The 27,408-nt window shown below is 39.9% G+C and overlaps 1 long non-coding RNA gene across 1 annotated transcript; it reads right to left on the reverse strand.

The window, feature by feature from the left end:
- Positions 1-877: 877 nt before the first annotated feature.
- Positions 878-7,730, reverse strand: LOC103788554 (uncharacterized). Its single transcript, XR_001907524.4, has 3 exons — positions 7,418-7,730; positions 2,579-2,706; positions 878-2,428 (listed from the first exon to the last, which is right to left on the reverse strand). It is a non-coding gene; the product is annotated as an uncharacterized LOC103788554 (long non-coding RNA).
- Positions 7,731-27,408: the final 19,678 nt, after the last annotated feature.

Genomic DNA, 27,408 nt, shown 5'->3' on the forward strand with positions numbered 1-27,408 from the left:
CCTGAGTAGCTGGGATTACAGGCACGCGCCACCATGCCCAGCTAATTTTTCGTATTTTTAGTAGAGACGGGGTTTCACCATGTTGACCAGGATGGTCTCGGTCTGTTGACCTCGTGATCCACCCACCTCGGCCTCCCAAAGTGCTGGGATTACAGGCTTGAGCCACTGCGCCGGGCCGATGCTTGCTTTTATGAATGTTTTGATTTCAACTTTAGCTGGGAGGCATCCTCCTTTTCCTCCCTGCTTCAGTGCAAAACCCTTCCCCCCCACCCCACATCCTGAAGTGTGGATCCCGGATGATTTCCAGTGGACAGAGCCAGAATAGAGGAGGCAAAGAGGTGGAAGGGATGGTCATTTGAATTTCAGCAGTAAAAACAATTAACCAAAACTGACTTTCACAGATTTTAGTAAACAAGACTTTGATGTCGGTTTTGTTCTCCCCCATTCTCATGAGCGGGTGGAGTGGAGGAAATTACACCTTTTATAAGCTTTGAAAAGAATAGTTTAAATGTAGTTAACAGGGCCGGGCGCGGTGGCTCAAGCCTGTAATCCCAGCACTTTGGGAGGCCGAGGCGGGTGGATTACCAGGTCAAGAGATCAGGACCATCCTGGTCAACATGGTGAAACCCTGTCTCTACTAAAAATACAAAAACTTAGCTGGGCATGGTGGCGCGTGCCTGTAATCCCAGCTACTCAGGAGGCTGAGGCAGGAGAATTACCTGAACACAGGAGGCGAAGATTGCGGTGAGCCGAGATCGCGCCATTGCACTCCAGCCTGGGTAACAAGAGCGAAACTCCGTCTCAAAAAAAAAAAAAAAAAAAAAAAAAAAAGTAGTTACCATACATATTATCATCTTCAAAATATAGAAAGAAAGAGATACTGGTTGGCTTTAATAGATCTGAAAACAAAGTTGCCTGCTTTGATTGCAGCCAGACTAGATTACCGTCATTGTCTCAAGTGGCACTTTTGCCAGCAATTAAAATCAATGTTCTGGAGGGGCCAGGATTCAGTTGAGAGGAGGGTGTCTTACACTATTCTCTGAGATTTATAATAAGAATTTAATTTGCCCCTTTGGGTTGCTGTTGCGTAAGGAATGTTGCATTTTAACAGACTAAATCTTTAGCTTTTGGATGACCTGTCTCGATCTCACGCCTTCTGATTCTCATTGGCAAACCAAACTTCAGCAGTAAATAGTGCTTGTATTTTCAATAAAACGGACCTTTAAGCTTTTCATTTTATCATGCTAACATCTCAGTCACTCACTTCCAAAGTAGTCAGGCCAAAAATTGTATGCCAGGAAACGCCTATATTCTCCTGTAGTGTGTGATGTGTACATGAAATTGGTATTAGTTGTATGGTTGTATATTTTTGTTCCAAAGAGTAGCTTTATTTCTAGACCAACTTTAATTTCTGCTGCCGAATTGTCAACCTGTTTTTAAAATAAACCAGTTCAATTTCCTAATTTCTTGGTCAAGATGTGTAAAATATAGTCCAGTTCAAAGCTTAATGAGTTCACTGTTCAACTGTGTCAAGACTGCTTTCCCCATCAAGTTTCTTTCTGTCTTAGTCCATTCTTGTGTTGCTGTAAGGAAATACCTGAGGCTGGGTAATTTATAAAGAAAAGTTTTTTTTCCTGGATACGGAGTCTCACTCTGTCACCCAGGCTGGAGCAGTGGAGTGATCTTGACTCACTGCAACCTCCACCTCCTGGGTTTAAGCAACTCTTGTGTCTCAGCCTTCTGAGTAGCTGGGATTACATACACACACCACCACGCTGGGGTAATTTTTGTGTTTTTGGTAGAGACAGGGTTTCACCATGTTGGCTAGGCTGGTCTCAAACTTCTGATTTCAAGTGATCCACCTGCCTCAGCCTTCCAAAGTGCTGGCATTATAGGTGTGAGCCATTGTGCACTGTCAAAAAGTTTTTTATTTTGGTTTACAGTTCTGCAGACCATACAAGAAACATAGTGTCAGCATCTGCAGCTGGTGAGGGCTTCAGGAAAACTACAATCATGGCGGAAGAAAAACTGGGAGCTGGAATATTACAAGGTGAGAACAAGAGCAAGAGAGAGAAAAGGGGAGGTCCCAGACTCTTCATCAACCAGATGTTGTGTGAACTAACTGAGCAAAAACTCACTTATCATCAAGGGGATGGTGCTAAACCATTCATGAGGGATCTGCCCTCATGATCCAACCACTCTTCACCAGGCCCCACATCCAACATTGAGAATCACATTTCAACATGAGATTTGAAGGGGACAAACATCCACCCCATATTGCTTCCTCTTCGTTTCTCCTAATCCAGCTTCTTTATTAACCCAAGGAGAGAGGGAGTGCCTCTCCTAATATTGAAGGTGGAGAGATGCCACATCCATTTTCCTATTCTGCTGATGTTCCTGTAGTCTATTATCTTATGCTGGTAGACACCTGGGGAAATCACAGAGAGAAGCAACTATCACTCTTTTCATGCTACAGGTGGCTACTTTCTCCTTTTTCTCTTTTTGGGCATTCCTCCCCAGGGGGTCTCCCAGGATTGCTTGTTGGCTTGTCCTTGTGTTGGGCCCATGAGATACTCACAGACTGTGGCTGATGATGGTGGGCAGGGCCTTTCTCACGACTGTGTGTACATGTCACCCACACTCTGATTTCCTTCAAGTCTCATGGGGCTGAATATATTTGAAAGGACTGCTGCCCTCCAACCATATCTGGAAAATATATTTGCAATCTTATTTTTTCCCTGTCACACATTCTCAAACATCACAGGATAATGCCCTAGTATTCTTCAAGTTTCTAGTTTGGCCAGAGGAGGAAAAGAGTAAAAAAATTCCTCATTGCTCTTTTCATCTAGATTTCTCTGTCTCTCCTCTTCTTACATGCTCAAACTCTTATGGTATGGCAGCAGGACAGGGGGTGGTGTGTGGGGAGGGAAGATAGGGTAGGGACTAGCTCCTTCACTTTAAAAATGTGCACCAGTCTCCTTTCTCACATCTGAGGCTTCTGTCTCAAAGTCAAGACTTAGATATTTCTCCTTACTCCTCCTTGGCAACTCCTTCCCCATGGCAAATGGTAACTCACTGTCTCATGGACCGAACGGGGATGCTGCAGGGAATATGAATACTACTTGCTGCTTGATGTCTGAGTTTATTAATCTGCCACAAATACTTTTTGTTTCTTCCTGCTGTATACGTGTGTGTGTGTGTGTGTGTGTGTGTGTGTGTATTTTGGCAACTAACATAACTGAAGTATTCATATAAAGAACACAATTCTCACATATAAAAATGTTTTGTAAAATAAACGATGCCAAACATACAGATATTTAAGAATATTAATGATCCATCTGGAGTTAATTTTTGCATAAGGTGTAAGGAACGGATCCAGTTTCAGCATTCTGCATATGTCCAGCCAGTTTTCCTAATACCATTTATTAGGGAATCCTTTCCCCATTGCTTGTTTTTGACAGGTTTGTCAAAGATCAGATGGTTGTAGATGTGTGGCATTACTTGGGTGGGGGATTGGGGAGGGATAGCATTAGGAGAAATACCTAATGTAGATGACGGGGGCATGGATGCAGCAAACCACCATGGTGCATGTATACCTGTGTAATAAACCTGCACAATCTGCACATGTACCCCAGAACTTCAAGTATAATAAAAAATAATTACAAAAAAGGAAAGGAAGGGCCAATAGACAATTTTCAAAGCAAGAATTTCAAGGTCAACCTCCGACTGCCATGGGAAAAAAAAAAAGAATATTACTGATGACATCATCTCAAGAACCATCTGTAAGAAAGGATCAACATAACATTTTTGTTCTGAGAAGGAAATATTCATGCCTGTGTGAACATAGAAATATAACAGTTAAGTCATATAAATATTTGGTGATTTTCCTTTCCTTTTTTTTTTTTTTTTTGTTGAGCACAGTCTTGCTCTGTCACCCAGGCTGGAGTAGAGTGGCATGATCTTAACTCACTGCAACCTCCGCCTCCTGGGTTTAAGCGAGTCTTGTGCCTCAACCTTCTGAGAAGCTGGGATTACAGATGTGCACTACCACACCTGGTTAATTTTTGTAGTTTTTTTTTTTTTTTTTAGTAGAGATGGGGTTTCACCATGTTTGCCAGGCTGGTCTCGAACTCCTGACCTCAAGTGATTGGACTGCCTTGACCTCCCAAAGTGCTGGGATTACAGGTGTGAGCCACTGTGCGTATATTTGGTGATTTTTCTTTTTTTCTGGAGACTCTGGGAGCAAGGTGACAGTCTTCTCTAATTCTAGGCTGGTGTGAGACATGCACAGGAATGCTGGGATGAAGGTCTCTTGGTCAGAACTGGATGAGGACTTTATCATAATTTGTGGATTATTCACAGCAAGTATAGAATTTCGGGGTGGTTTTCTGTACCACTCAGAATAGGGTGGATCTCTTTTCCACACTTTCATGTGGTAGAGGAATTACATTTAATTTCCTCTTTAGTGACTATTCACCCAGCCTCCTCCACATTCATTCTCTAGATGGCAGCCAAAAAGATCTTTTTGGAGAGCAAAACAGAGCCAGTCTCTCTTCCAGGGAATACTCTGCAACATCTTCCCACTGGTCTAAAAAAACAAAAAGTTTCTTGTGGACATCAAGGCCTCATGTGGTCTGCCCACTATCAGCTGCACTCACGGGCACTTTCTGCAGCTCTCCCCTCTCCTCACGCTGGCTTTTTCTTGCCATTTCCTGCTTGCTGGGGTCCCTTGCCTCAGAGGGCCTTTGCCCATGCTGTTTCTTCAGTTGGAAGCACTTCTTTTCTTTTTCAGCCTGGTCATAGTTTCAGTCTTACCTTTCTTGTGTCATTGGAGTCTGTGTTTGTGTGATTTAAGCCTGTGCCTCTCACTCGACTGTGAGCTCTGCCTGCAAGTTTTGCAGATGACTGCATTGCTTTTCTTGCATCCAGGAAAAGGTGCCATTTAACCTGGATCATGGTGGATCAGCAGGAGGTTATTGTGGGAATGGGTAGAAAGGCATTTCAGAAAGACAGCAGTAGCATGAGCCATATGGAGAAAGGGCCAGGATAAATTGTTACATTACTGAGGCCCAAGAGAAGAGTGATGGAGAGGAGGAGTGGCTACAGAAGAGGCTGAACATGTCATCTGAGACACTGGTAGCAGCATTGTATGTCTTGTTGGAACACTGGGCCTTATCCCAAGTAATGGAACCATGGTTTGAAGAAAGAGACTTACAAAATGAGATGGAAACTCGACTTTTGTGATGCCATGAAAAAGGAGTGGGTAGCTGGGTGCCTCTGGAGGAAACTATTGCCTAAACCCACAGAAGAGCTCATAGAGCTTGACCTAAGGATGTGGCTATGGAAATACAGAAGAGGAAATGAAGGAATGCGCTGAGCTTGGAAACTAATGGGATACAAAGTTGAGGGAACATAGGGAGCTGTAGTCAATTGATGTGTGAACTAGGATGGCAACTGTGCTCCAGACAGCTTGTAGAAGGCTTTGGTAATCTACAATGTCCCTCTTGTACCTAGCACTAGAATGGAAAACAGAGTCAACTCAGAGAGAGAGAGAGAAGGAGACTGGGAGAGGGACTGAGAATGGGCATGTTGGAGAGTGGTTTGTGGAAAGGAAAAGATATGAATATGAGGGTCCAGTTCAACAGTGGAGGTGGGTTAAATGGCTTTATTGGCTGCTTGGGGTCCAACAGTCACTCTTGTCAGCCCAGATTGTCCCAGCCTAGAGGTCTTTGTCTCTAGTGCCTTCATATATATACATATATTTTCATTTCTGGCTCTCCTTTCAGCTGGTGATGGGGAGTTGCTCTGATTCTGCTGGTGACTAGATGACACTGTGTTCGGCCTCCTTCCTGATGCTTCCCGAGTATTCTGTTTAGTTTGATCATATGAAATGGAGTCATATTATTCTTGTGCCTTCTTCGGGAAGCATTTTAGGTGGTTTAGTTGCTCACTGGATGTCCGAGTTATGGTTAAAATCCAGAGAAGGAGAAATACATGGTAACACAGCACCGGTCCAGCAGTGCACCCAGTCCAGTGTGTTTGGACCCAGGGAGAGGCTCTGCCAGGCAGGAATGGAAGTAGCATAAGGGGTGTACAGGCACAAAGCACACTTGAAGAAATGTGTGATGTCATCCAAAGAGGTAGATCTTAGACTGTAACTGCATATGGACAATGTGTTTTGAACCCACAAAGGTCTGAGCTACCATACCACCTTATTTATTTCTTAGGTCTTAATCTTGCTACTTTTGACTCTCAGGGTTACATTGTCGCTGTAAACTGGAAAGCCTTAAAGTTTACTCTAGGAATGTTGTATGGAACTACTCTCAGTGCATTCATATACTAGGAAAGAAGAAAGGCATTAAAACAAAAATTTTAAAGTCTTGGCTCTACAGGAAAACATAAGATAAATTTATCACTGGTTTTAAGCTAAAATAAAGTATTAAAGTATATATATGTTTACTTTTTTATAATTCCTTGCTTTGATGGCATTTTGATCATCCTACTAAAGACTGGTCCCAGTTGTACTGGATCTGATTTAGGGCCATGTCATATAAAAACATGTATGTTAAACCTTGGTAATCAAACAGTATGGGAGGGCCTCGGGGAACCCAGTTGAGTGAAGCAATAGCAGGTTCTTCTCATCCTTATCACATTCGTTTTAGAGCTCTGTTCATTGAGTGAAATCGTTTAAATAGTGGTTACAGAATTTATATTATTTTTTTTTCTCCTGTGCTCATACTTCTCTTACTCTCTCTCAGGCTGAGATCATAGAGTTAAATTTGCATTAATTAAGTGTACATTTACACTTTATTGTTATCTCCTTTTCACAGATGAAGAAATTGAAGCTTAGAGTAGTTGAGAAAATTGTCAGCCTCTCTAAGCTTTAACAACTAAGCATTCTGAAAGCAAGCCCTGGGGAATGAGCAGGCCTGTGGCTGGGGCTGGCAGAGCTGTCTCCTTCTGTTTTTCTTATCCATTATCACCCAGCTTCTTGATCAAACTCAAAACATAGCAAGCATCCTTGATTCTTCCCTCTTTTTCACCCTACACACAATAGGTATTTAAAATGTGTCAATTTCCTCAGTTTAGACCATCATTATCTTTCATATGAATATTAATGCGAATGAGAACATGATAATAGCAAATGCATGTGTGTGTGTCAAGCATTTACTATGTGCCTAACCCGGTACCTCGCACCTGGCCCATATGAGCTTACCTATATTTAATTCTCATAGTTACCCCTTGAGGTAAGTACCATTATTTTTCTCATTTTAAAAACAAGCAAACTGAGGCACACTTAGAGAGACTAAAAGATGAAAGACAAACAACATCCAATTTGATTTTCCTTCCTCTGGTTTGTTTTTTCCAATTCATTTTCTGCAACATAGTTAGAGTGTTGGTTCATTAAAAAACTTACTGTGTGGCTCAAGAAGGTAAAAATCTCTTCCTCTCTTTTTGGCATCTTGCTGCCAAGTTGGAATCATATTCTGTACCTTCTTTCATGAGACCTTACCTGTGTCCAAATACTAAGTGATGTGAAATTAATGGTGGAAGTTGGGGACTGCAGCTGATTTGGGGGAGAGCTATTTTTGGAGCAGCCTGTCTTGTGTGTCTTTGATAGATGGTCTATTCCAAAGACACTTGCAACAATAATTCCCTGTCACATGCTCTTCTTACAGTGTGACACTCTGAGATGTGGATGTCTATGTTCCTGCCTCTCTAATCTGGGTGGGCTTATGATTGTGGCTACTGTGACTTTATGTGACTTCAGGGACTGGATCATAAAAGGTGATGCGGCTTCTCCATAGATCACTGGAGTACTTGATCTGAATTCCTAAGCTGCCAGGTAAGCAGTCACAATGCCTGAGGTCACTGTGCTATGAGGAAGGCCAGGTGGAGCGACCACATGGACTGGCCAGGAGATTGCACAAGGGCAGAGATGTCCGGCCAGCCCTTTGGAGGAAAATCAGCCCTTTGGCGGGTTTTCCTCCAAAGTTTCCCTGTCTTCAATGTCCTTTGCTGTATTCTGCATTTGGCAAACTCTTAGTCACCTTTTGAGACCCATCTCCTCTCTATCTTCCCTGACTTTCCCAGGGAATATATTATTCTTTCCTTAAGAAACGTGTGATGTCATCCCAAAGAGATAGCTCTTAAGAGTGTAACTGCACAGGGACAATGTCTTTTGAATGCACAAAGTTCTGAGCTACAATACCACTTTATTTCTTAGGGCTGGTTAGTTTTCAGTAGATCTTCATCCTCTCTTCCACTGTTACCCATGGTCATGTACTTTTGTTTGCACCTCCAGATCTACTCCCCATCCTTTCTGCTTTGCTGTTGGCCTGAATGGATCAGGTCAGCTTGAATAGATAGCAGTGAACTCTCTGGACCTATGGCTTCTAATTGAGCTTGGCCATTGGCAGGAGAAAAGGGGAAATATGGAGAATAAAATTGGAGTGTTTATTTATTTAGTTTCCTTCCTGTGGGATTGCTCTGGGTTGGTTACCTCCCACCGCAAAGATTACATGTAGTGATGTGCTGATGCATGGTTAATTGGTATGGGGGTTGGAGAAGCCTTGATTTGTAGTGTTTGCCAATTTCTGTGGTGTAAATACTCTTAACATGGACAATTTCAAACTGCTGATGTGCCATCATTCAAGGCACTGTCTGCTCCCTCCAGCTGGAGTGAGCCAGATTCAGCACAACACTGTCCCCTTCTTTCCCTCCAGCAAATAGTCTCTGCTTTTCCCCAGCCCTTCAGACCTCTCTGTGCCACACTATTTTTAGCCCTTGGACACTGCACTGTCTCCTGTGGTTTTCCTCACCAAAATGATATCTTTGTAAATAGTCACCTTGTTAAACCCTCCTCAAATTATCCAATTTGAGGTACCGTCTGTTTCTTGATAAGCTCTTAATCAAGTTATACTATTGGTCATTTGGAAATCTTTCCTCTTGCTATATTGTCAACATCTAGAGTATAGAGATTATACTTTATTAATTTATTGTATCTTTAGCACCTAGCCAATGAAGAGGGTAGGAAGGGAAAGAAGGAATGAATTTTCATTGACTACTATGCACCAGATATTGCATCAGATACTTTAGAAATATTTTCTCTTTAATCCTAAGAAATCAAATTAATTCTAGGCACTGTCATTTCCATTTTGCAGATAAAGAAAGTGAGGCTCAGAATGGGCCAGTAGCATTTCCAAGTTTATACAGTTAGGAAGTGGCTGAATAAGGATTTGAACCTGTGTGTCTCACTCTGAAACCTATACTTTTTTTTTTTAATTTTTTCACTGCTGCCTAGTTTATGTTTAGTGAATGAATAGATGTTTTAATCAACAGAGAAGATAGAATGCCATCAGAAATGCCTGTTAAGGGAAATCTTCAAGTGGGAGAAATGGAATCAGCTTCCTCCTGTTCCTAGAAGTGAAGTTTCCAGTAATCTAGCCATTTTTGTCAACTGTCCCGTGTAAGCATTCCTGTGAATGGGGGGGTATTTTAGATAACATTAGGCAATTCATGAATTAGCCATAAATCTGGCAGACCTTTTTATTGTATCTTGACAAATTCATGTCTGCTATGGTTTCAATGCATCCCCCAAAGTTTACGTGTTGGAATCTTGATCCCCAGTGTAGAGGTGCTAGGGGATAGGATGTATAAAAAATCTTTAGGACATGGGCACTGCCCCCATGAATGGATTAATACCATTATTTCGGTAGTGGGTTCTTTATAAAAGGAGATGTTCACCCCCATCTTGCGCTCTTGTGCTCTCTCTCTCTCTCTCTCTCACCTTGTGATGTCTTTTGCCTCTTTATGACACAACAAGAGGACCTTCACCAAATGCCTTGATCTTGAACTTCCCAGACTTCCAGAACCATGAGCCAAAACATTTCTGTCTGTTATAAATTACTTATTCTGTGGCATTCCATCACAGCAGCATAAAACTAAGACAATATCTTACAGTAGTACTGGGCAGTTTCTAATCTCCTTAATGATTAAAAATAGCTTAATACTCTGACATGAGGCAAACTATGTCTGTATGGTTGCATTAAGTGATGAGGAAACTGCAAACATGATCAATTACAGGATAACTCTTACATAAGAAGACACTTTGCCTATTTAAAACTTTTTGCTCTAGTCTTCCATCTAGAAGGTACTGGTGATTCTAGTTGAGACTTGGAAGAACCCATAGCAGAAACCTTAAAAAAAGTGTGCAATATGTTTCTGATCTGTTAACAGGCCCTAAAGCAATTGGTATTTTTGTTATAATAATGGAAAACATTTATGGGAAAAATTGATACTGGTTTTGGCAATTTCAGTCTGTTAAGATGCCTCAAAAGGGAGCACAACAGGTCTAATGGGGCTGTTAGAAACCTGAGAAGACATGAGTCCAGTTCTGACCTTCTCATTTGCCTAATCTTATTTTATTTATATTTATTTATTTACTTATTTATTTTTGAATGAGGTCTGGCTCTATTGTCCACGCTCTATTGCTCACTGCAGCCTTCACCTCTGGGGTTCAACCCATCTTCCCACCTCAGCCTCTGGAGTAGCTGGGACTACAGGCCTGCACCACCACACCTGGCTAATATTTGTATTTTTGGTAGAGATGATTTTACTATGCTGCCCAAGCTGGTGTTGAACTCTTGAGCTCAAGCAATCCACCCACCTCAGCCTCCCAAAGTGCTGGGATTACAGGCATGAACAACTGTTCCTGGCTATTTGCCTAATTTTAAGTTACAGCTAAACCACTTAAATGTTCTGTGCCTCTGTCTCCTTCACGGTGAAAAAGACAATTGGATTAGACTAAAGGTAACTGGACTAAGTTACCTTTCTAGCTCTAAGAAGTTTTTGTAGTTCTTAAGAAATTTTCCTTCTTTTTAGTAAAATCATTAGTATTTTTCTACCCTTGTTATCTATGGTGTCTTTTCATTTCAATCTTGTTTTTCTCTATAGTAATACTTTTTTAGTTACTCATTATATCTATCTTATTCGTTATCTATCACCTATATACTATCTACCTAAATAAATACTAAAAAGAAAAGCTGCCCACTGTTCAATATAAGGACACAAATATAAACCAATCCCTACATATGTTTTGTGTATATGTTTGTGCACATATATATTACATATATGTACGTATACATATTATGTGTATACGTCCATATACATGTATAAATATACACACACATACATACACACACACACACACATACACACACACACATATATAAAAAAGCCCTGATTTATAGAATTTGCTGATTTTTAAATACTCTTACCATGGCCAATTTCAAGCCACTCAAGTTGAGTCACTGGACATGGAGCTGAGAAAAGATGCACAAACCAGACTCTGTTGGAAGGCAACAGGATTTGGTTGGAGCACATCATTGAATATAGACTATTGGGTACTACTGTTTCTCATGCTAAAATACCTATTTTTAAAAATTTAATTTAATTTTAAGTTCCAGGATACATATGCTGGATGTGCAGGTTTGTTACATAGGTAAACGTGTGCCATCATGGTTATCAACCCACCACCTAGGTATTAAGCCTCACATGCATTAGCTATTTATCCTGATGCCCCCGACCCCCTGACAGGCCCAGTGTGTATTGTTCCCCTCCCTGTGTTCATATGTTCTCATTATTCACCTCCAAGATATAAGTGAGAACATGCAGTGTTTGGTCTGAAATACCTATTTTTTTCCTTCAACTTTTATTTTAAATTCAGTGGTACATGTGCAGGATGTGTGGTTTTTTTCATAGGTAAATGCGCATCATTGTGGTTTGCTGCACAGATCATCCATCACCTAGGTATTAAGCTCAATGTTTATTAGCTATTCTTCCTGATGCTCTCCCTTTCTCCACCTACCCCTGATAGGCCCCAGGGTGTTGTTCTCCACCCCATGTGTCCATGTGTTCTCATCATTTAGCTTCCACTTATAAGTGAGAACATGCCATGTTTGGCTTCCTGTTCCTGCCTCAATTTGCTGTGGACAATGACTTCCAGCACCACCGAAGTCCCTGCAAAGGATACGATCTCATTCTTTTTTATGGCTGCATAGTATTCCATGAGGGATATGTACCACATTTTCTTTATCCAGTCTATCATTGATGGGCATTTGGGTTAATTCCATGTCTTTGCTATTGGAAATAGTGCTGCAATGAACATACGTGTGCATGTATCTTTATAATAGAATGATTTATATTCTTTTGCATATATACCCAGTAATAGGATTGCTGGGTCAAATGGTATTTCTACCCCTAGATCTTTGAGGAATCACCACACTACTGTCTTTCACTATGGTTGAACTAATTTACACTCCTCAAACAGTGTAAAAGCATTCCTTTTTTTGGCACAACCTCACCAGCATCTATTGTTTCTTTTTAATAATAGCCACTCTGACTGGCATGAGATAGTATCTAATTGTTGCTCTGATTTGCATTTCTCTAATGATCAGTGATGTTTGAGTTTTTTCATATGTTTGTTGGCTGCATAAATGTCTTCTTTTGAGAAGTGTCTGCTCATGTCCTTTGCACACTTTTTAATGGGGTTGTTTTTTTTTTCTTGTAAATTTGTTTAAGTTCCTTATAGATTCTGGATATTAGACCTTTGTCAGATGGATAGATTGTATTTTATCCCATTCTGTAGGTTGTCTGTTCACTCTGAAGGTAGTCTCTTTTGCTGTGCAGAAGCTCTTTAGTTTAATTAACTCTAATTTGTCAATTTTTGCTTTTATTGCAATTGCTTGTGGCATTTTTGTCATAAAATCTTTGCCTGTGCCTATGTCCTGAATGATACTGTTTAGATTTTCTTCTAGGGTTTTTATAGTTTTGGGTTTTACATTTAAGTCTTTAATTCACCTTGAGTTGATTTTTGTGTAAGGTGTCCAGTTTCAGTTTTCTGCATATGGCTAACCAGTTCTCACAGCGCCATTTATTAAAAAGAAAGTCCTTTCCCCATTGCTTGTTTTTATCAGGTTTGTTGAAGGTCAGATGGTTGTAGGTGTGTGGTTCTATTTCTGTGTTCTCTGTTTTGCTCCATTGCTCTATGTGTCCGTTTTTGTGCCAATACCATGGTGTTTTGGTTACTGTAGCCTTGTACTGTAGTTTGAAGCCAGGTAGTGTAATGCCTCCAGCTTTGTTCTTTTTACTTGGGATTGTCTTGGCTATTCGAGCTCTTGTTTGGTTCCATATGCATTTTAAAATATTTGTTTTTCTAATTCTGTGAAGATTGTCAATGGTAGTTTAATGGGAATAGCATTGAAGCTATAAATTGCTTTGGTCAGTATGGCCATTTTCACAATATTTATTCTTCCTATCCATGAGCATGGAATGATTTTCCATTTGTTTGTGTCCTCTCTTATTTTCTTGAGTAGTTTTTTGAAGTTCTTCTTAAAGAGGTCATTCACTTCCCATGTTAGCCATATTCCTAGATCTCTTATTCTTTTTATATCAATTGTGAATTGGAGTTTATTCATAATTTGGCTCTCTGCTGCTTGTTCTTGATGTATAGGAATGTTAGCGATTTTTTCACATTGATTTTGTATCCTGAGACTTTCCTGAAGTTGCTTATCAGCTTAAGAAGCTTTTGAGCTGAGATGGTGGAGTTTTCTAGATATAGTATCATGTCATCTGCAAACAAGGATAACGTTACTTCCTCCCTTTCTATTTGAATACTCTATTTCTTTCTATCGCCTGATTGCCCTGGCCAGAACTTCCAATACTATGTTGAATAGGAGTGGTGAGAGAGGGCATCCTTGTCTCGTGCCAGTTTACAAGGGGAATGCTTCCAGGTTTGCCTGCTCAAAGTGATATTGGTTGTGTGTTTGTCCTATATGGCTCTTATTATTTTGAGGTGTGTTCCTTCAATACCAAGTTTATTGAAAGTTTTTAACATATAGGAATGTTGAATTTTATTCAAGGCTTTTTCTGCATCTATTGAGGTAATCATGTGTGTTTTTTTTTTTTTTCTGTCTTTAGTTCCATTTATGTGATAAGTCACATTTATTGGTTTGCGTATGTTAAACAAACCTTGTATCCTGGGGATGAAACCAACTTGATTGTGGTGGGTAAGCTTTTCAATGTGCTGCTGGTTTGGCTTGCTAGTATAAAATACCTATTTTAATATATATTTCGAGAACTGCATACGGAATGTAAAACTAAGAACACAAAATGTGTTTTTTATTTGATTTCTGTTTATTATGGTCTTTACTTGGAATTATTTTTAAGTAACTTTCTTACCTCATGCCAAATACATATACACACAAGCATGTATATGTACATACACTTACCTAAATTTTGTTGAAGTTTTTTGGGGATGTCTATGCATTGTGTAACCATGTGTAAGTAGATTATACTAATATATGGTGCAAATTTGTTTTGTCATAAGTCATATATCCTTTCAAATTTAACGTTTAAAGAATTTCCTTATATATCTGTATTTCTTTAGGATTCTAAACTTCTAGGGCCATCCTCATGAGTGTACCCAACATTTTCACTGACTAGTTGTTTATCAGAGGAGTTAGGGCTGGAAAAAAACCCCAAACGATTAGATCATCAAATATGGGAATGATATAAATTTGATAAACTCAGAAATCCAAATAAGCTGCATACAGTAATTTGGTATTTAGTCAATCACAGAAAGGCTACCGTGCGTTAACTGTTGACTGAATGATGAGCATCAAACATAGAGTGTAATTAACACAGACAGAAGCTTACTGCCAACAACAGTTTGAAACAATTTTAGTCCTCTATTTCCTGCCAACTTTGATATATAAAGAACCCTTCGTGGCATGATTGAGAGAATTTGTTTTTGCATGGGGAATTCAGCTTGTACTCCAGAGCCTCCAGTACCGGGGCTTTTGGAGGGTAGAAGCTTAATGGGTATGTTTTTGGATTGAACCGGTTGAACCAGATCTACATTTAAAAATAAAATGAGTCCTCAGACACCACACTTCTCGTTAGTAATTTCTCATTGCATTCCAAATCAATGGTAATATGTTCTCTGTCCCCTTAAGTAGTAAGTGAGCTTTTCCTAGGCTAGGGTGCATTGTCTAAGGGAGAAAAACAATGATGAATACCTATCTGAATCAAAGGAAAACTTTTACAAAAATTGTAATTAAGAATTTGAAGAGTGTACTGATCAAATGTGCAAGAATGAGTATCAGCTCTACGTTATTCATTAACAGTTTATCTGCTACAACTGGAACCTTGTCTTCCATGTCTGCCCTGATTCCTAGCTGATCAAGGCAATCAGCTTGATTCTGACCTGGGAACCCAATCAGGACAAGATCTGGAAAAGCGTATGTGACTGAGTAAGCTCCAGATAATTGTGTGTGTGTGTGTGTGTGTGTGTGTGTGAGAGAGAGAGAGAGAGAGAGAGAGAGAGAGAGAGAGAATGTCAAACATTAAAAGATGTGTATCATTTATCCACACTGATGGAAATAATTGACTTGCTGGCAATTCCTTCTTTCTTCTCCAGAGATCAGTAATGCTGAATTACTTGCAGTTCTTCAAAGCAGTCAGGCTTCCTCACACCTATGTATCACATGGGTGTCTTTAGCTCTTACAGCTTGATATCATTCTTGTCCCATCTCGACATTCTCCCCCAATCCCTGACTGAGCTTGGTAACTACTTTATTCTTCTAAACCCAGTTCCGAAGTCTCTTTGTCAGGATGTCACGCTAGTCTGCAATGAATGCCCTTCTTGTGAGGTCCATTGCATTCAGTTACACATTTGTCTATGTCTTTATCACATTGTATTGTGGTTTTTGCTCAGCTGCTTGTCTGTCTTCCTTGTAGATTATAAGTTCCTTGAGGGAGATATTGATTCTTACATCTTTGTATTTCATGGCAAATAGCAGGTACTCATTAATGTTGAATATTTCAATATACAAATAACTAAAATTAATGAACAAATAATTTATGAGTTAAGTATGCATATATTTGATCTCGACCTGCTTTTATTAGTCAAGATTTTTAATTTGTAACAGACACAACTCAAACTCACTTTAGGACAATCAGGAATTTACTGCTTTAAATAACTAAGAGTCTAAGGAGGGATGTGAACTATGGACATATTGGATCCAGGTTGCAGATGATGCCATCAGAAATCTGTCTTTCTGCACATCTAATTTCTTTTTTCCTCTGGGGTGATTTTAATCTGGCAAGGACTCTTTCTACTATAAAGGATGGTCCTGGTAGCTCTAGGCTTTTATAGTGTGGGACAGCTGGCAGTTTCAGAAGGATACTGAGTATCTACATGAAACCACCCAAAATGACTATGCTTGGCTCTACTTGGGCTCTACACAACACTCATCCTTGGACTAGTAACTGTTCCCAGAGTGATAGGGTGTTCTGATTGATCATTTCAGGTCACATGCAAACACTAAAGGAAGGCAGGTTTCCTTAATTAAAAATTTCCTTAGAGATAGTTCCTGGGGACAGTTTGCAAAAGAAAATGATATTGGAAGTCAAAAATATAAGCAGTATCTATACAGTGTTGTTGATTTTGCAATACGATCAAATTTTTAAGAGCCTGTCATGTGTCCAGACCAGTTTGACTTCTTCATGCCTCTTTTCTAGGCCCACTGAGATGCACCAAGACTGACATAAACAAATGTTGGGAGGATGCTTAATTTTCAGTTACTTAGATGTTGAACCAAGGTGCATAATTCTATGCCTGTATGTTCCTCCTTACTCCTTCTTTTTATTTACTGCATTTAAAAAATATCTTTTAAATTTTGGAATAGTTTTAGATGTGTAGACAAGTTGCATGGATAGTGTAGAGTTCTTGGCTGGGTGTGGTGGCTCACACCTGAAACACAGCACTTTGGGAGGCTGAGGTGGGAGGATTGCTTAAGTCCAGGAGTTCAAGGCCAGCCTGGGAAACATAGTGAAACACCATCTCTACAAAAAATACAAAATAAAAATTATCCAGGTGTGGTGGTGCATGCTTTTAGTCCTAGCTACTTGGGAAGCTGAGGTGGGAGAATTTCTTGAGCCCAGGAGGGCAAGGATGCAGTGAGCTGTGTTTGCACCACTGCACTCCAGCCTGGGCAACAGAGCGAGACCTTGTGTCAAAGAAAAAAAAGAAAGAAAAAAAGTCTTCACATATACCATATCATCTAGTTTTCATTGTTAACATATTATTGTGATATATTTGTCACAATGAAGGAACCCACATGGGTGCATTACTAATTAACTAATCCCTGCAGTTTCTTGAGTGTTCGCTGATTTTCCCCTAATATCCTTTTTCTGTTCTAGGATCCCACAAGTTACCCTGTTCAATTCGGTTGCCATGTCTCGTTTGTCCCCTCCTGCCTGACAGTTTCTCAGGCTTTCCTTAGTTTTGATGACCTCGATAGTTTTTAGAAGTTCTGGTCAAATATCTTGTAAAATGTCCCTCAATTTGGGTTTGTCTGATGTTCTTCTCATGATGAGACTGGGTAATTAGCTTGGGGGAAGAAGCCCTCAGAGGCAAGGTGTCTTCTCATCACCACATGCCAAGCATACATACTATCAACATGACTTATCCCTGTTGATGTTGAACTTGAACCCCGGGATAAGGTAGTGTTTGCCAGGTCTCCCTGCTTTCAAGTCCCTTTTTTCTTTCTCTTCTCATATTTTCCTCTTTGAAGCAAGTCGCTAAGTACAGCTCAAACAAGAGGTGGGGAGCTAAGCTTTACCTTCTTGAGAGGAGGAGGAGCTACATAAATTATTTAGAATTCTGCTGTGTGGGAAATTTGTCACTTCCCCATTTATTGATTTATCTATTCAATCACTTGTTCATGTCAGTATAGACCCATGGATATTTATTTTATACTTTGGGCTATAATTCAGCACTGCATTGTTTTTTTTTGTTGCTCACATTGTCCAAGCTTTAGCAATTGTGAGCTCTTTCGCTGGGCCCTTCTGTCCCTTTGCCATGCTCTCAGACTTTTGTTTTTTGAACACCTCTTTACTTTCTGGCTCTACAAGATGGTCCATTTTCATCTTGTGTATTCTCTGTCCTGGTCCTAGACTCATCCATTTCCTCAAAGAGCCTTGGTTCCTTTTATTAGAGCATAGTAGAAACCAAGATCTGGGTGCTGGTTGTGCCCCATTGATACTGGGGTCTCATTACTTTTAGGCTCTCTCAGCAGGCAGAGCTAGGAAATATATGTATGGATACTAACTGATTTCGCTACATCATTTTTTATTTTATTATTTTTTTTTTGAGACAGAGTTTCGCTCTTGTTACCCAGGCTGGAGTGCAATGGCGCCATCTCAGCTCACTGCAACCTCCGCCTCCTGGGTTCAGGCAATTCTCCTGCCTCAGCCTCCTGAGTAGCTGGGATTACAGGCCCGCGCCACCATGCCCAGCTAATTTTTTGTGTTTTTAGTAGAGACGGGGTTTCACCATGTTGAGCAGGATGGTCTCGATCTCTTGACCTCGTGATCCACCCGCCTCGGCCTCCCGAAGTGCTGGGATTACAGGCTTGAGCCACCGCGCTACTTCCTTTTAATGTCCTCTGTTACTGACCTTTCCTTGTATAATGTATTCATGCCTCTGCCTTGTCCTCCAGTTTGATGCACGTTTTGTTGTCTCCTGTCTTCCAAATTTGGTTCTAGTTCTCAGTTATGCTTTTATGGCATTTTCTCTTTGATTCAGTGATTATGATGTAAGAACAAATGTGGTCAGCTTGACTTAGCTTTTGGAACGTCTACTGTGTTCTTTCCTTGCAGACTATGTGGGTGACACTCAGATGCTGTAGGATACATAGAGGACACTTTCTTTCTGGACCCTGTTTTGAGAATCTTATAATCTAATTATGTAACTGGAAAAAATATGACTGGAACATACTGTATAGTCTCGTTTATGCTTCTTGGTGAGGAGGTGGTTTATTTCAGTCATTCGTGAATTTAATCGTCAATTATTTGTTGAGCACTAATGAAATCAGGTATGATTTGAGGCGTTGAGGAAATATAGTTTTGCATCAGTTGCAGTCCTTATCACTACCCCTAGCTTCCAAGTTTTGGAATCCAAAGGAGACCAACAGGCAAGAACAAAGTCTTGGGATAGAGGTAAACTGGAGGAACAGCAGGGAAAGAGGAAAAGGATTAATCAGTTCCATCTTGGCAGCGCCCCCATTGCAGGTACAGTGCTTGATAAAGAAGCCAAAAGCTGCTCTAGCAAATTTTATAAATCAAACCCATAAAGACAAGAAACAGAAGATGCTGCAGTGCTCCCTTCCCTTCAGACTCACTCTCTTATCCTCCCTCTGTTCTGTCCCTCACCAGCAGAGATCAGAGGCTTCAACTTTTGAAACATTAACATAATTGAGAATTTTATAAATTCTCTTCAAGGGGACATCATTAGATTCCATCACCAGGGAATAAAAATGAATCAGGATTCTAGAATCCAAGATGGGCTGAGTGTGGGGGAGTGGGGTGTGCCAGAAGGGGACAAGTCAAAAATGATATAAGTTACTTGGCCTAGTGAATGGGAGTGAATGATGCTGGGCTGAAAATACTAAAATTGACCAACGTGAGAGTATAGCAACCATTCAACCCAGGTGGCATGAGTTCAAATCCCTGCACAAGTTACTTAACCCCTCTATTTCTTCATTTGTAAGGTGGAGAGGGTGATTGTGCCTTATGTGAGAGTTATATGAGTTAATATAGATGTGTGCCTTAGAACAGTGCTAGATAGACAGTCAGTGTTGTATAATTAAGTGTTGGTGATCATTATTTTTATATATTGAATACCTTGTACTTTAGCAAGATACTCTACTAAATACTAGGAACTACACAAGATACTCCAGATATGGTTCCTCCCACTGTAACTCCCAGGGTCTCCTTGCCCTCTGCCTAGATAGAACCGATTTATCAAGACAGAGGAATTGTGATTGAGAAAGTTTAATTCAAGCAGAGCTGGCTGTATGGGAGACTGGCGTTTTATTATTACTCAAATCAGTCTCTGTGAAAATTCGGGGACTGTGGATTTTAAAGATAATCTGGTGGGTAGGGGGCCAGGTCGTGGGGAGTGTTGATTGGTTGGGTCAAAGACAAAATCACAGGAAGTTGAAGCTGCCCTCTTGCGCTGAGTCAGTTCCTGGGTGGGGGCCATAAGATAAGATGAACCAGTGTATTGGTCTGGGTGGCACCAGCTAATCCATTAGGTGCAAGTTCTAAAAAATATCTCGAGAACAGATCTTAGGTTTTATAGTAGCAATGTTATCCCTAGGAGCAACTGGGGAGGTTTAGAATCTTGTGGCCTCTAGCTGAATGACTCCTAAATCATAATTTCTAATCTCATGGCTAATTTGCTAGTCCTACAAAGGCAGTCTGCTCCTCAGGCAAGAAGAGGGCTTGCTTCAGGAATGGGCTGTTATTATTTTTGTTTCAAAGTTAAGCTATAAACTAAATTCCTCCTAAACTAAGTTCCTTGTAGGCTATTAGTTCAGCCTACAAGGAATGAACAAGAAAAGCCTGGAGGTTAGAAGCAAGACGGATGCGGTTAGGTTAGATCCCTGTCACTGCCATCATTTTCTCAGTTGTAATTTTTTGCAAAGACAGTTTCACCGCAATCTTTACCAGCAAGAACTTCTAATTTCTCTTCACCCAATACTTTTTAATAATCCTATTTTTTGGTTTGCCTTGAAGGAAATAATCTACCCTTCTTAAATTGATCTCTTCTTATAAACCAGTCTTTCCTGTTAGGTAGCACATCTGGTTATTTATTAAACTAGGAAGTACACATAACTCTGTGAAAACGTTGACTTGGAGTGGAAACCTAGTCTAACACAATGGTACTTGGATAATAAAGAACCTGGTTTACATTGCCCAGAAGAAAGTGAGGTATTTATTTATATGTCATTTTCCAATAGCAGTATCTTCAGATGTTTTGAAGGTCTTTAATTATGATTGCCAATTGCTAAACCAAGATAAGCATGCTGCACCATGAAAACAGTTACTTGGGCTACAATATGGACACATCTGCCATGATGTAACGTTTAAAAAATATGATATATTTTGATTGAATACTCTGTTGCAAAATAATGAAAAATGCTTACTATTTAATTCTAAAATATTGGGCTGTCATTACTTGTCTGATTTATATGCTAGGGTTGAAAGTGCAGGACTTTTGACAAGCTTAATCTTCTAGTTGTGAATCTATGGACCATTTAACTTCTCCTTCTTTACTGGTAAACAATCAAAAAGGTAAAATTGCCATAGTCTCTACTTCTCAGGAATACTACAAAGTTAAATAACAGAATCTTTTGGAAATTTTCTGAGATCTCAACTGTCAATAGGCTTCACAATAAAACTTCAGTGTCTCGAGTTAGTAAACTAAAAGGCTGCTCATTGCCACATTAGAAGGTACGAAGGGCTGACCTATGCTGCTAAAGAAAGAATCTAGAAGATAACTTTTAGCTTCAAGTAAAAATTGATGTCTTTTAGTAGTTCAAAATTAGAAAGTTTTGAGTGGCTATAATTTCAAATTAGTTGATTTTTAAAAAAGATGTCTGGGGATCTGAAATACAAAGAATGGTTGCATTTTAAAAGATTTGATATTATTAGGATGGTTTAAAAAATAGAAGTACCAACAACACAAATTCTTATCATAGTTCTCCTGATCTCCCAAAAAGAAAACCCAAAATATTTCCTTTTGTCTGGGTTAATTTTGGGGGTCCTATCTTTAAGAAATTGATATGGTACCAGGAAATTTCACTGACTTCTCCCATCCCTGAACTCTCCTTGCTGCTTATGAAGACTTTCAGTGGGGTTAGTCTCAAAATTAATCCAGGCTTTTGACGGCAGTTGGGACCTCTGCGCTTGAATAGTTAAGTGAATACTGTTTAAAAAAAGACTACACATTATTAGTAACTTGGAGGAACCAGAGTGAATGAACCACTTTTCAGAACCTGCATGACAATTTTGAAAATTAAACCCAGTTAATAGAAAAAAATGCTAAATCAATGGCCATAAAATTTAATGGGTTTATAGCAGCCTTAACACAGTAGGACTGAATTATCATGTTAATTTAATTTCCATTTCTAAATGAACCAGAAGGCACAATAAAGGTCAATTAACCAGCTACCTTCCCTGTCTTCTTTTTCTTTTACTGCCAGGTTTTAAATCACATTCAGCCCCAAAGCACTCACACTGCTTCTGGAAACTCATTAGTTTTTCTTGAAATTAAAACAAAAAAGAAAAAAGAAGAACAAAAACTAACAACCAACCATGTGCTGATTGAGACAACCACTGAGTATGTTCCACAGTTACGGGGACATATGTATTCAATGAAAAATCTCTGCCCTTGTCACAAAGAGGCTACAGCCTCAGTCACACCAAGCCTAGGGAAACACACAAGTTAAAGGTCTCCATTATTGTGTTTACCAAGTGTTCATCTACAGTGAAAAAGCTGTGTGTGCCATTCTTAACATTTATGAGGCGAAGAAGGAAGGCAACTCCATCTGTGTAATGTGGGTCTGCTGTTAGTGTAGTGAGCACCTCAAGCTTTGCACAGCCTGCACTTTAAGCATTGAAATGTGTCACCCTTCATTAATAGGCTTTTAAAAACCACTTTAAAAATTTACTCAATAGAGAAGAAAAAGAACTCAGTTGCCTCCCCTTTACCAGCAAAAGAAAAAAAAAAACTACAGTTTTTGGTTTGGGTATAATTAATTTATTGTTGCAATGAATTGGTTGTAATTTGATCAAATGTAGATCAAAAGTTTTCAAAACTTCTACTGTTTTTTTAATGATATATACCACATTAGAAGACTAGATAGGTGGACAAAAAGTATTTTTATTTTACAGATTTTTTAGTCCCTGAAATTGGTTTCCATATCCATTTGCCATAATTTGAACAGTTATAATATTATATGTTAATTAGTCCAATTTGATAATTTCACAATGTATATATGCACCAGATATCACAATGATTCCTATAAATATATACAATTATTTTTTAATTAAAAATAAAACTAAATGTATATATACTCACAGATGCAGTGGTTTTGAGAGGCATTCTTTTTATCTTTGAAACTTTTAATCTAGTGACAGTATTGAGCTTTCTAAAAAGTGTGACATGTTTGATCCACTTTTAAAGTTCTTGTGAAAGAACAGAAAAAATTAAAAAAAATTTTTTAATATATATTTTATTGCATTTTAGGTTTTGGGGTACATGTGAAGAACATGTAAGATTGTTGCACAGGTACACACATGGCAGTGTGGTTTGCTGCCTTCCTCCCCATTAACTATATCTGGCATTTCTCCCCATGTTATCCCTCCCCAACTCCCCATCCACCACTGTCCCTCCCCTAGTTCCCCCTGCCACAGACCCCAGTGTGTGATGCTCCCCTCCCTGTGTCCATGTGTTCTCATTGTTCAACACCTGCCTATGAGTGAGAACATGTTGTGTTTGATTTTCTGTTCTTGTGTCAGTTTGCTGAGAATGATGGTTTCCAGATTCATCCATGTCCCTACAAAGGACATGAACTCATTGTTTTTTATAGCTGCATAATATTCCATGGTGTATATGTGCCACATTTTTCCTGTCTAGTCTATCATCGATAGGCATTTGGATTGGTTCCAAGTCTTTGCTATTGTGAACAGTGCTGCAATGAACATTTGTGTCTATGTGTCCTTATAATAGAACAATTTATAATCCTTTGGATATATATCCAAGTAATGGGATTGCTGGGTCAAATGGAATATCTATTTCTAGGTCATTGAGGAATCGCCACACTATCTTCCACAATGGTTGAACTAATTTACACTCAGTGTAAAAGTGTTCCTATTTCTCCACATCCTCTCCAGCATCTGTTGTCTCCAGATTTTTTAATGATCGCCATTCTAACTGGTGTGAGATGGTATCTCAATGTGGTTTTGATTTGCATTTCTCTAATGACCAGTGATGATGAGCACTTTTTCATGTTTTTTTGGCCTCATCTATGTCTTCTTTTTGTAAAGTGTCTGTTCATATCCTCCTCCCACTTTTGGATGTTTTTTTTTTTTTAATAAATCTGTTTTTGTTCTTTATAGATTCTGGATATTAGCCCTTTGTCAGATAGGTAGATTGCAAAAATTTTTTCCCATTCTTTTGGTTGCCGATTCACTCTAATGACTGTTTCTTTTGCTGTACAGAAGCTCTGGAGTTTAATTAGATGCCATTTGTCTATTTTGGCTTTTGTTGCCAATGCTTTTGGTGTTTTAGTCATGAAGTCCTTGCCTGAGCCTATGTCCTGGATGGTTTTGCCTAGATTTTCTTCTAGGGTTTTTATAGTGTTAGGTCTTATGTTTAAGTCTTTAATTCATCTGGAGTTAATTTTAGTGTAAGGTGTCAGGAAGGGGTCCAGTTTCTGCTTTCTGTACATGGCTAGCCAGTTTTCCCAACACCATTTATTAAACAAGGAATCCTTTCCCCCCAAAATTGAAATTTTACAACGGAAATTCTTTAAACACCAGAAATATTGAAATGGTTTTGTCAACTGCATGGGTATTTTCTGGGATGGAGGGATGCATTGTGCTGTTTTGCTCCTGCCTCCCCTCAGATTGACACTGGGTCGTGTAAAGTCCTCAGTCATTGGCATGGGCATGGCGGCTCCTCACTGAGTGCTGACCTCCTCTCCTCCTTCCTCCCCTCTCCACCACAGCAGGGCTCTCCCTGAGCTGCAGAGAGGAATTCTAGGAGCAAATGTCAGCCAAGTGCCTGCTGTGACCTCTTGCCACTTGCTAACAGTTTTCTACAATTGACGAAGACATTCTTTTACAGTGGATTCTCAAAAATTATTGCTGATTAAAAGAATATTATGTTCTGACCTCTCCCTGCCCCCAGCCTGATTTTGAGACTAAAGAGGTTGTTTTTGCAGATCAGGCCATTGTGTCATGAATCCTATCATGGAGCTGTTGGTATGATTTAGCGACTAGAATCACTGAGGTCACTGGATTGTGACTGACCATGTGCAGACGGGGACTCTAAAGGAGCAATTTGGGTACGTGGGAAGGCAGGCAAGGAGAGAAGAAAGAGGAAAAATGGTAGCAGAAGGAAGAATGAAAGAAGATAAGAACAGAAGAAAGCCATGGCAATGCACGCCCTCAAAATTGCACTCATGAGGCAGAATTACCCACTCCCAGGTTTGCCAAGCTCTGTGTGAACAATCCCCACCATGCATATCTTGATTATTGACCTAGCTGCTTGCCTCACTGTTGGTATTACTTGCTGTCGTGGTCAGGTCCAAAGATGACAGACTTTGAAACATTCTGTTTTAAGGGTTTGAGAAACTTTCTCCCAGGTCATAGGCTGACTGCTGTTGCTACCCACCCTTATCCAGTTTCCTAAGCCCATGTCTCCCAGGAACTGTCCTATCAGAATATAGGACTGTGCTTACAGCTTTTCTGCCATCTGGTTGTGTGGCTTTGGAAGTCATTTCACTTGTCTGGGCCCTGGTTTCCTCAGTGGTGAAGGGAAGTGTTTGACCTTGAAGTGACTTCTAGCTCCAACTCTCTGTGGTTCACTGAAGCCCTATTGCAAGCATGGGGCAAGATTGTAAGGCAGGATCAAAGTGCTCCAGCTTGCCCTTTTTCCTGAGATTCACTTTTTGTTCAAAGTTAAACAGCTGACTTTTTCCCCTAGGAACCTGTGAGTGTGTGCATGTACACTGACACATATTTATATACACACAAGTGTATGCATACATCTATGTGTGTGTGTGTGTGTGTCTGTGTGTGTCTGTGTGTGTATTCTACAGTAGCCTGAAATTTTAGTAATGGCATTCAGTGCTTTAAAAGAAGAATTCGAATATTCTCTAAGTAAAAGGACTACGAAAAGAGGAAAATAGTCTGTTTCCTGACCATCTTCAAAATGTTTGGATGAACAGTTACATTCTTTTATTGAGATGGATCTCGTGTATGTATAGATGTGTGCTTGTTTTTAGTTTCAGCCTGTCAGAAAAACTGGAGAGAAATGGTATACATTACCCACTCAGAAACATCCATCCATCTTCATCACATAGTGTATATATATTTTTAGGGACAATATCTTATATTACACATAGACCCCCCCAAGAGAATTCGACATTGCACTGGGGCAGGGAATCTGATGCCTTATATAAAATGGGCCAGGTTGCTGACTGGTAAAGAAAAACACAAATTGGCTACATAGCAGGATTTACTTTATTTTCCTAAAAATGTGTTTGCTAAGAATGTAGAGTGGTAGGAACATTTTAGGGAGTGTTTACTTTTTTTTTTTTTTACATTTGGAATGATTGTATAAATTCCTGATGCTAATAGAGTGTGGGTGGGTGTCCTTCCTTTACACTGTAGAGCTCAGGAGGGAAAAAGGAAGCCAGGCTGGCAGCAGAAGGGCCCTTCTGTGCAGGGACAAGAGCCATTTGGTTCCCTCTGGGCTCCCTCCTGTCCATGTCCATGAGCAGCCAGAGAGGGACACAGGTGACAACTCTGGGCTTAATAGCCCTCTCTCTATTTTTATCTCTCAGCTGGGGGTTGAATGTTCTTATTTCATAGTCACTTGCCCTTTTCAACTCTGAGAAGAGAGATAGTTTCTCCCTCCCCCAACTCTATTATCTGTGTTTTGTGTTCTTTGTTCCAGAAAGAAAAGAAAAACAAACCCATAGGAATATTTCTCCAAGAAGTTTCTTACATTTGGAAAACTGCATGCAAATGTAGCTGAGTGCTGTGTGAGGTGATGCAGGCTGCCCCACTTCTGCCCAGAGGGTAGAGAGATTGTGGGGCACACCTGCAGCCTGGGCATCAGGCAGGTGTGAAGATGTCTTGGTTAGGTATGGGAAGATAAGTGTGGTGTGCCTGAGGAACAAGCAAGTCATCTTTAATCCTCTTGATGCCACCCGGGTTCTCCATTGTTATCAGCAAAGTAGTGACTGGTACTTCCGTCCGTCTATCCATCCATCCATCCATCCATCCATCCATCCATCCATCCATTAATTGAATTAATATGCACTTGATGAGTTTTCTGTGTCAGGAACAGATGCCTGGCATGTAAAATGAAATAAGTCTACCAATGGAAGACACAGCAACAAGAACTTTGATTTATTGAGGTTTACAATTTGCTAGGTACTATGCTGAGTTCTTTATATGTGCCATTTCGTTCATCATTTATGACCCCATTTTTCAGGTTAGGAAACTGAGATTCTAAAGGGCTTGCTCAAGATATTGAGTGACATAGCTATTAAGTGACAGTCACATTTGAACTTGAATCACAGCAATATTGTGATGAATTTATTTGATCTTCAACCTATTTCTTGGCATGCATTCCTGAAATCCTTAGAATCTTCAAAATGATGTCTTTTTGTATACTTATGGTTGACTGAAGGCTAAAAGCTCCTAATCAGCTTCTGGATAGAGGCTAGTCACCTGAAAGATCAAGGCATGATTAGAGGG

Source organism: Callithrix jacchus, chromosome 16 (assembly GCF_049354715.1).
Source record: "Callithrix jacchus isolate 240 chromosome 16, calJac240_pri, whole genome shotgun sequence".
In the NCBI taxonomy this organism is placed as follows: Eukaryota; Metazoa; Chordata; class Mammalia; order Primates; family Cebidae; genus Callithrix; species Callithrix jacchus.